Here is an 8845-nt window from a genome sequence, read left to right as displayed (position 1 = left end):
GCTATATAAATGATATACAGAACGTCAGGATGACGGTTGAAACTTAAATTTCCTCATTTAAAACAATGTGACAGGTGGTTGACACGCTAATTATTATTTTGCATTCATTTGGATGAGAAAGTTTCATAGAAATGAGAAAATGTACAATTCTCATACTTTTGTCCAATTCTCATCGTTTTGAAAGAATTCTCATTACAATTTTTCTACTAGTGTTGCTGATTGCCATTAATATAGGGTACAATACATGAGATGAAATTTTTTTAACTACGCACCTTCTGGTACCCAAACATATCGGCAATGCTCACACCATGACTTGAGTAAGAAACAGAATTTTAAATCATGCGGAAATTCTAAATAAGATGGACCCTGTGATAATTTTGGAACAACCAAGTGATTAAAATGATTAACACTTTCTGTTTAATTATCTGAAGTATTTTAAATGTCTCTTCTTCAATAATGTTTTTCATTTCAAAGCTGGCTGGAATAAGTAAACCAAATGATGGATTATGCTACACTGATCCAGAATCAGGCGAGTACACACAATCATTAGAAATGGTAAGAAATGTCGTTTTAATTTTTAAATGTGAGTGTCCTAAGCCTAATAAATAACAATAAGATCGTTGTGTTGTACACTCTACTACATTACCATTGCGCCTTGCGAGACTTTGCCTTCCGTGGGAACTGTTATAGGCGACGAAAAAGTTTACTGGCCCGATCGACCCAGAATTTGCGTCTTGGAGATTTTTTTACCTAGCCGTTACTACGAATAGGTCTTAAAATCTAGCAGTTTCTTTCTTCTTCTTTCTTTCTTCTTTCTGGCAAATCTACTGCTCTTTCATGCTGAGGCCAATTTTGAAATAAAATTGGATGGATTGAGCATGATACACAAAGATATCACAGACCTTGTGATTTATGTTATCTGACCCAGACATAGCTACCCAGCTGCATGGACCACGTGGGTGGAGTTCACAGTGGCCTGGGTTGGGTTAATGCATAAATATGATTGCTTGCCTATCTGTCATTGGTTAAGATTTACCACCCACATTGATTTTTACTTCCTTAACATTCATCTCAAATTGGAGATGAAAGAGGTTGAGTATATGTATTAATTATTCACTGTTTGCTTGGACGAAACTGTGTGCTCAGATGTATCGAGGTGGAAACTGTACATAGAGTGTAGCCAAAGCTTTCCTTATGAATTTTAACATACTTTCATATACCGTAAACGTTCGCCTAATGGCGCTATGGACTTTATAGAAATGAGAGAGCGCCATCCTTGTAAAATCCCAACAGCATTAAGGATACGTGTTGTTAGAGTCTGCAACAAACAAACTTTCGTGAAGTGATCAAACAGTTAGGTTACATGGAGTGTGATTATAGTGGCTGTATGCGGAATGATTATACTGCAATAACAATAGAGGTTATCCACTTTACTCATGTGTGACTTCTAACGACTGTTCCCGTAGTATACCTAATTCAAACCAATTCAATACACGACCTCGGATTTACCTGCATGACTTTGGCGGGCTATTTTGAAACAATGATGGTTGCACATGCAGGTACTTCTTTTGAAAGTCCTAAACAAGGTATAGCGGTCGCTGATAGGATATGCAGCTTATAGAACACGGATAACCTCTGTTGACTTTGCATTATACTTATACGCTAATATACGCCGAATAACGTATAATCTGGCTCACTACAAAAACGCTCCAGGTTAATATTACTAGAGTGGTAAATGTTTTGGTGATTTTTTTTTTGGAGGGAGGGTCAGGTATTCTTTCTCAAAATGTCATTGTCCTTAATTTGCAGATCGATTCATACCTAACTCATTTTGGTAAATCTGCCATTGTATTTTTTTCATAGTGTGTGAATATTCTTCTGTTCAAAATTACACTGTGTTTCTGTCTGACCCGTTAGCTCAGTCGGCAGAGCGTGCGCCTTGAATGATTCAGGGTACTGGTTCAAATCTTGATCATATTTTATGTGAAGAAGCGTCAATAAATGTTTATGTCCCCATTTTTGGAATGAATATTAGATTCGTTTTTATTGTTGTTGTTTTTTTATCATTTTTTAGATAAATAGTCACTACGAAACATAATTCCAAACGGCAACGAAAACCGCGGTGGGACCAAATTTGCTACACCTGGTACCTATCAATGCGCGGTCCACATAATGGTAATCGCCTTACACGTAACAGTTAAATGACCAAGATAAATCCTTTGCAAAAATATACGTCCTCAATGTTTCAAATTGTGTAACTATACAAAGTGTATTATTTACTTAATTGATTTATTCATTATAATAGCTCCGCTGTTTTTGTTTGTTTTTTCATTTTATTAAAAGGATCGAACCCTAGTAGACCAGACAACAGAGCATATCCATCAGACCACGAAGTGGTTGCGTTACTCCGTGGTATCGGAGTCAAGTAATTTTTGTATAGCGATCATTATGATCCAGGTTCAGAACTTAAAGGTGGGCGTACACGAAGCAATTTCCATTGCAAGGCCCATTACTTAGTGGGTGAGATTATGTGCTCACTGACCATGAAGCTAAGCAATTGAACAAAATACACGAAGCAATGGGTGGCCTTGCAATTCCTTGAGCGTGCTCATAGGTTTGGGGATATACTCAAAACATAAGTAGTTGCTCCAAATTGCTCATGTCTTGTCCTGAAAGCAAAAGATTGCCACCCTCTCCTGTATATCTATAGAATTTTCCATAAAGAAAAGGCTAAGGAAAACTAATATCAAAAGGGCTAAACACCACCACTGCCAACACATAGGCCTACAAGTGTATTATAATGTAGCATGTGCACACATTTATCATGTTGTGGATGGTGAATCAAGTTGGTCCCTACATTTCCCAAATGAATGCAGCGACCAGCTCGTGTTCACTCAGCTGATTGGCTGAAGGAGGTTAGATTGCATGCAACAACCTTGAAAGTAGAGCTACTCCACCTTTTTGCCTGTTGCTCGGGGGATTAATTTACCTGATGCACAGGGGATTAATTCCTTGCAAATCCAAAATACACGGAGCAATCTTTTTCCAAGGTCTGTGCAACAGGCAATTGCTTGGAAAATTGCCTCGTGTAAGTCGGCCTTAATGCGTGATATAGTCCATATAATGGTAATCGCTTTACACGTAACCGAAGACTGAACTATAATGACACATCCTCGGAGCAGTTTCAGACAAAAGCTTGGGATTATTAAGGTGGGCGTACACGAGACAATTTCCATTGCAAGGCCCATTACTTAGTGGGTGAGATTATGTGCTCTGACCATGAAGCTGTGCAATTGATCAAAATAGACGAAGCAATGTTCGGCCTTGCAATTCCTTGAGCGTGGCCATAGGTTTGGGATATACTCAAAACATTAAGTAGTGGTTAATGATTTTCGTAATAATATCAAAATGGCTCATGTGTTGTCCTGAAAGCAAAAGATTGCCATCCTCTCCTGTATATCTATACAATTTTCCATAAAGAAAAGGCTAAGGAAAACTAAGATCAAAAGGGCTAAACACCACCACCAACAACAACATAGGCCTACAAGTGTATTATAAAGTAGCATGTGCACACATTTATCATGTTGTGGATGGTGAATCAAGTTGGTCCCTACATTTCCCAAATGAATGCAGCGACCAGTTCGTGTTCACTCAGCTGATTGGCTGAAGGAGGTTAGATTGCATGCAACAACCTTGAAAGTAGAGCATGTCTCTACCTTTTTGCCTGTTGCTCGTGGGATTAATTTGCCTGATGCTTTGGGGATTAATTCCTTGCAAATCCAAAATACACGGAGCAATCTTTTTCCAAGGTCTGTGCCACAGGCAATTGCTTGGAAAATTGCCTCGTGTAAGTCGGCCTTTAGGGCAGAGGTTATCTTTTGAATCATTTCATAACCACTGAAGCATAGTCAAAGACACTAGAGCAAATTGAAAGACTTGTCGCTCGCGACAAAAGAATCTGGGTGCAAACATGTATAGAGAAGTCGGTACGAATTTGATATGTGAGGGTTTTATGGGTTTTATACTATTTAATAAAAACCGACGAACTTAACAATAATAATAATTAATATTGCTTTTATATAATTTCAGGGAAGAACCCATTATACCATAGTAGTTACTCTCCATATTAATTGTTAAATACAAGAGAAACAAAGCAAAATGAAATGAAAAGAGATAAAACCAACAGAGAAACAAAGAATCGTGAAAAAAAGACACAAACAAATAAAACAAATAAAAAACGATAAAGATAAAATCAACAGAATAGAGAAAAAAAAGTACCTAAATTAACAGATTTTAAACAAAAAGAGATACTATTTCCCCAAATCAGAAAAAAAAAACATTGACAGACATTCTAAAGCAAATCGGTCAGAAATTTCTGCATGGGAGACCATCTAAAGTTCCCCCTATCCTCGTCTGATACTCTTGCTAACAGGGTCACTACGTAATAGCTGAATGATTACCACATTATCATGAATATCGTTGTTTGACCTTGGTCATAATTGAATGTGTCGATAGGTTTCACGCTTTAACTACACGCGCCCTTAATTTTCAGTGATGATACTGGGCTTTTACAGGCAGGGCGCTCTCTCATTTCTATAAACTCCATACCGCCATTAGGCGAACGTTTACGGTATATATTGCCTTTTACTCTTTATTTTGCCTGCAATTATTTTATTTCAATACTTCCGTAGAGATCGCATTATTCAAACCGAAATACGAAATGTATTAGTGTTATTTTTTATTTTCAGGATTATCCATCTATAGGTCACATTGATTCATTACTTCAGGAGAATAACATCATCCTTGTTATAGGAACAGCATCTGATGAATATAATAAAGGTTTTGTAAGATATTATGAGGTAAGCATTTCAAACAATTCAATTCAAAATACGAATAAATATCAATGCATGCAAACTATTTGCTCCAATAACTCACAATCCCGTGTCCTGCTCCCTGCTTCTGTCTCGTCCTGTCCTGTATTTGTCTAACGTTTCATTATTATAATATTCAGTTTATGTGGGGTATTGTCAAAAGTACTTGATTTTGTAATTACAGGGTGGTCCAAAAGCAACTTTACCTAATTTCAAAGTTTCATATCTCAAAATTTTAAAAGTCTGTTTCAAATTGTTGTTGCAATTCTTCACGACCATCTTTCTAAAAGTATTTTGGTAAAAAATGAATTTAAATTACAAATGTGGCGGCAGTTTTATGTAATTCAGAATTGAGTTTGTCCACGCGTAAGCCTATGGCTACTGCGTCAGAGTATATTATGTATCTAGTGTTTGCTCCCACGGACGTGATGGTACGCAGGCACGTTGCAATTTTCAGATGAAATTTTGGAACGGGACGTAAAATACGTGTGACTTGTTAATTAACAAAGAAAACAGCTTAAAAATACTGTTTACATTTCTTTTTACCTTGAATTTATCGTAAGTGCATAATTCACTATACCCCTTAATCACGCCTTCATTATCATATGCCTAAGTATTTTAGAAAGCAAATTTGTCTCATAAATTATTCCCCAAACATTGAAGGTCTTGTGCATATTTTACGTGTGGACAAACATTATTCTGACCCTTAACCTTAAAACTGACCCAACATTCGTAATTTACCTTTTTTCAGTCAATTTTTCACCAAATACTTTCAGAAAGATGTTCTTTTAGGGTATGCAACAAAAATTAGAAACAGACTTTTCAACTGTGAAAAACCAACATTAGAAATTGGGTAAAGTTGTTTTTGGACCACACTGTAGTATTGTCTGCCATTATAATTATTTTTTTTATAATATGCATCTTAAATTTTAATTATTATACAATCATTTGTATTATTGCAGATGTGTCATCTCACTGCAAACACTTGAATGAATTATTTGTATAAATGTTAACAATAAGTTCCACAATATAGACCACCAGTTTTGTGGTGTAAAATTGAACTTGAAAATTAAATTCAGAAACTTGTCGTTCCTTTAGGAAATGGGAAATTGTGTTAGACCATAGAATGCAAGATTATTATTCAATAAGATTCTTCAAGCCATGTGTCTACGAGACAGACTTAAAGATGATGCCACATTTAAAATATCTTCTTTTTTCAGAGCTTTCTACCATTTATCAGAGGGGCTTCGGTAGGGAAACTTGCTGCAGACAGCAGTAATATCATCAACCTGGTCCTTCAATCCTATCAGGTACCCGACGATATTCATTTAAGGGTAGACTCGGTATTGTTGGTCCAAGCAATCAAAAAATAAAATCGATTTTCATTATCTAAATCAATATATTATTGAAAAATAACACCTTCTTGTTTGCAAAATCCATTCTACAAATCATATACTTTGAAAACTTGCTTGATTTATTGTTGTTAATGAGTTATGTACGTTTAACAAAAGTGTTGTTGTTTCAGCCCTCTTTAATAATAATAATAATAATAAACCAATATTTCTATAGCGCAATTTGCATCGCAGATGCCCCATTGCGCTTTACATTGAACAACTAAAAAGGAAAATGCACATACATAAAATATACAAAATAAAATTGACACTGTATATTAAAAACTACACCTTAAAAGTAATTTAAAAACAACCAAAATATTGCAGCGATAATGTTTAAAAAACCAATTTGCCAATGTACATAATTTTAAACATGATAAAAAGATAGTTGTACCAATCTATAACCCTACCCAACCGGACCCACCACGCACGATGGCCACGGCACCATGCCACATCTACGACACATCACCAGACAGACCGATCCTGAATCGGCTCCACACTCCCGACCCGCGACGCCACGACGGCAGATGTGACGTCACACGAGAGTCGTCGAGGGACCTCCTGATGGCCGGATCGCAAATCCCGGACAAGCCGTGGCGCAGTCCCCCTCCGCGATTCAAAGTGGGCTCCTCCCTGCAACACATATCACATCTACCATCGCGACGCCACAGGTCAGGAAATACAGAGCCAATCCAGCATAACTCAAGAACCACATGACCTTCAAACTGTATCTGTGATATTTGAATTCTTCTACACGCTCGCTATGAGCAATGAAGTTTTTGCCAATGCTCACTAACATTCGCAAGTTGCTGTGAACTAACAATGGCAACAGTTTAAAATAGTTGCTAACCTTAATGCGCAATTATCAACACTCGTCCTGCGGAGTTGGAGGGTTCTAATTGAAGGCCGAATTAAAAAGACTAATTCGCGTATGACGTCAACCAGACCAAAAATGCTGTACTGCGCAGGTCAGAAACCAATCACGCCGCGCCTTTGCCCTGACGTCAGACGCAAACTAGTCTTTTTAATGCGGTCTTCAATTATAGTGGTACCCCATTTTAGGTTTATCATCCGGTATACTAAAACGCTTGTTATTACACGCAAATAAGAAATTAGCTAATCGTAGATCCATTTTTGCACACATTTTAGTGATGAAAATTTTAATCCATCACCTCACCCAGGGTAGGGCCTTTCATCAATGTCGATTAGTCGAATACCGAATGTCTAAAGGTAACGCTCACCTAAATTGTGACTTCATAGCAAGATTACCTGGATATAGGGAATAATGATATTATTGGGATAATGTAACTGGTTACTTTGAACAAAAAAGATTTAGCTTTCTTTTCAACTTCTGATGATTTAGTCTTCTTGTGAAGTCATTTTAATTTTCGTAATAATAATTTTAAAACGTTCAAATTTCTATTTCAGAATGTGACTGAAAGGATTGAGGTTGTTGACAATGCACCTTACAACATTAAAACTGCTTACACATCTAACTGTTTCAACGAAGACCCTTTACGTGATTCATCACTGTGCGATAATGTCCGTCTTGGGGAAGAGTTCAGCTTTGACGTAGAGCTGACAGCCACGAGTTGTCCTTCATCTGGAGAAACTCAAATGTCAGTTTTAATCCCAAATTATAGTGTATACATTTATTGCGACCATTTTAGTGCAACCTATGTCAATGAAGTCTAACATAAGATCAGTATACAACCATGCTCCTTTCACCAACTTGACGACCAAAATAGCGCCTTCTAGCGCTTCAGGTTGACCTTTGATCAGTTCCTGTTGACCTTTGACCTTTGACCACTTTCGATTGAGATCTCACCTCCTGACCACTTCCGGTTAACTTTAATTAATCGATAAAATAATTTCCAACGACCTCAATAATTTTTCATGTAAATATCTTACTATCAATTTATCGATCAATTCAAACATCACACATCGCATCTTCCTAAAAGGTGTGATGATAAAATCATTATACCAGCCCTTCCTGGATATACTCCTAGTTGCAATGCCTATCTTTAGTTTTAATAGGTTTTAGAGTCGTAGAAAAGAACCACGATTTTGTTATTTCAATATACCCCACACACCAATAATGTGTGTCCTCCCTTGATCAAATCTAAGAAGTCTAACCCCAATGTACCATTGTAAGCATAATTTGATAGTGTTCTATTGTCCTATTAAGAACATTAATCTATTATTATCAGGTAGGAGCAATTTTAGGCCTAAAAACTCTGGACTGGCAACACTTTTCAGTTTATCAGGCCAATCATGCCAAATTTTAGGGTTCCAAATCACGCAAGTAAATGTTTAATTTTGGTATATACTTATTGGTTATAATGATCAATAAAATGGCGTAACAGCTTTACCCAACAAACGGAGCATTTTTGGCAGTGTAGTAGTATTAATTGTTGTTGAAGTTGTTGTTGTCATCATTGTCGTTGAAAATGGTGTTCTTGTGTCGTGGTTTGTTACTTGTTGCATATCTGGTATCATTTATTTGTGGCTTGCTTGGTCGGTGGACATTTGTTATTTTATTATAGGCCTACATTTACTTTGTGTTTATTTTGATTCGTTACT

The 8845-nt window shown here is 36.7% G+C and overlaps 1 long non-coding RNA gene across 1 annotated transcript; it reads left to right on the top strand.

The window, feature by feature from the left end:
* Positions 1 to 470: 470 nt before the first annotated feature.
* On the top strand, positions 471 to 6147 carry LOC140162340 (uncharacterized). Its single transcript, XR_011860244.1, has 3 exons — positions 471 to 555; positions 4749 to 4859; positions 6092 to 6147. It is a non-coding gene; the product is annotated as an uncharacterized lncRNA (long non-coding RNA).
* The last annotated feature ends 2698 nt before the right edge of the window (positions 6148 to 8845 follow it).

The sequence above is a fragment of the Amphiura filiformis genome, chromosome 10 (genome assembly GCF_039555335.1).
Source record: "Amphiura filiformis chromosome 10, Afil_fr2py, whole genome shotgun sequence".
Taxonomy (NCBI): Eukaryota; Metazoa; Echinodermata; class Ophiuroidea; order Amphilepidida; family Amphiuridae; genus Amphiura; species Amphiura filiformis.
Note: the sequence above shows the minus strand (reverse complement) of the source record. Positions and strands in the feature narration are given on the sequence as shown.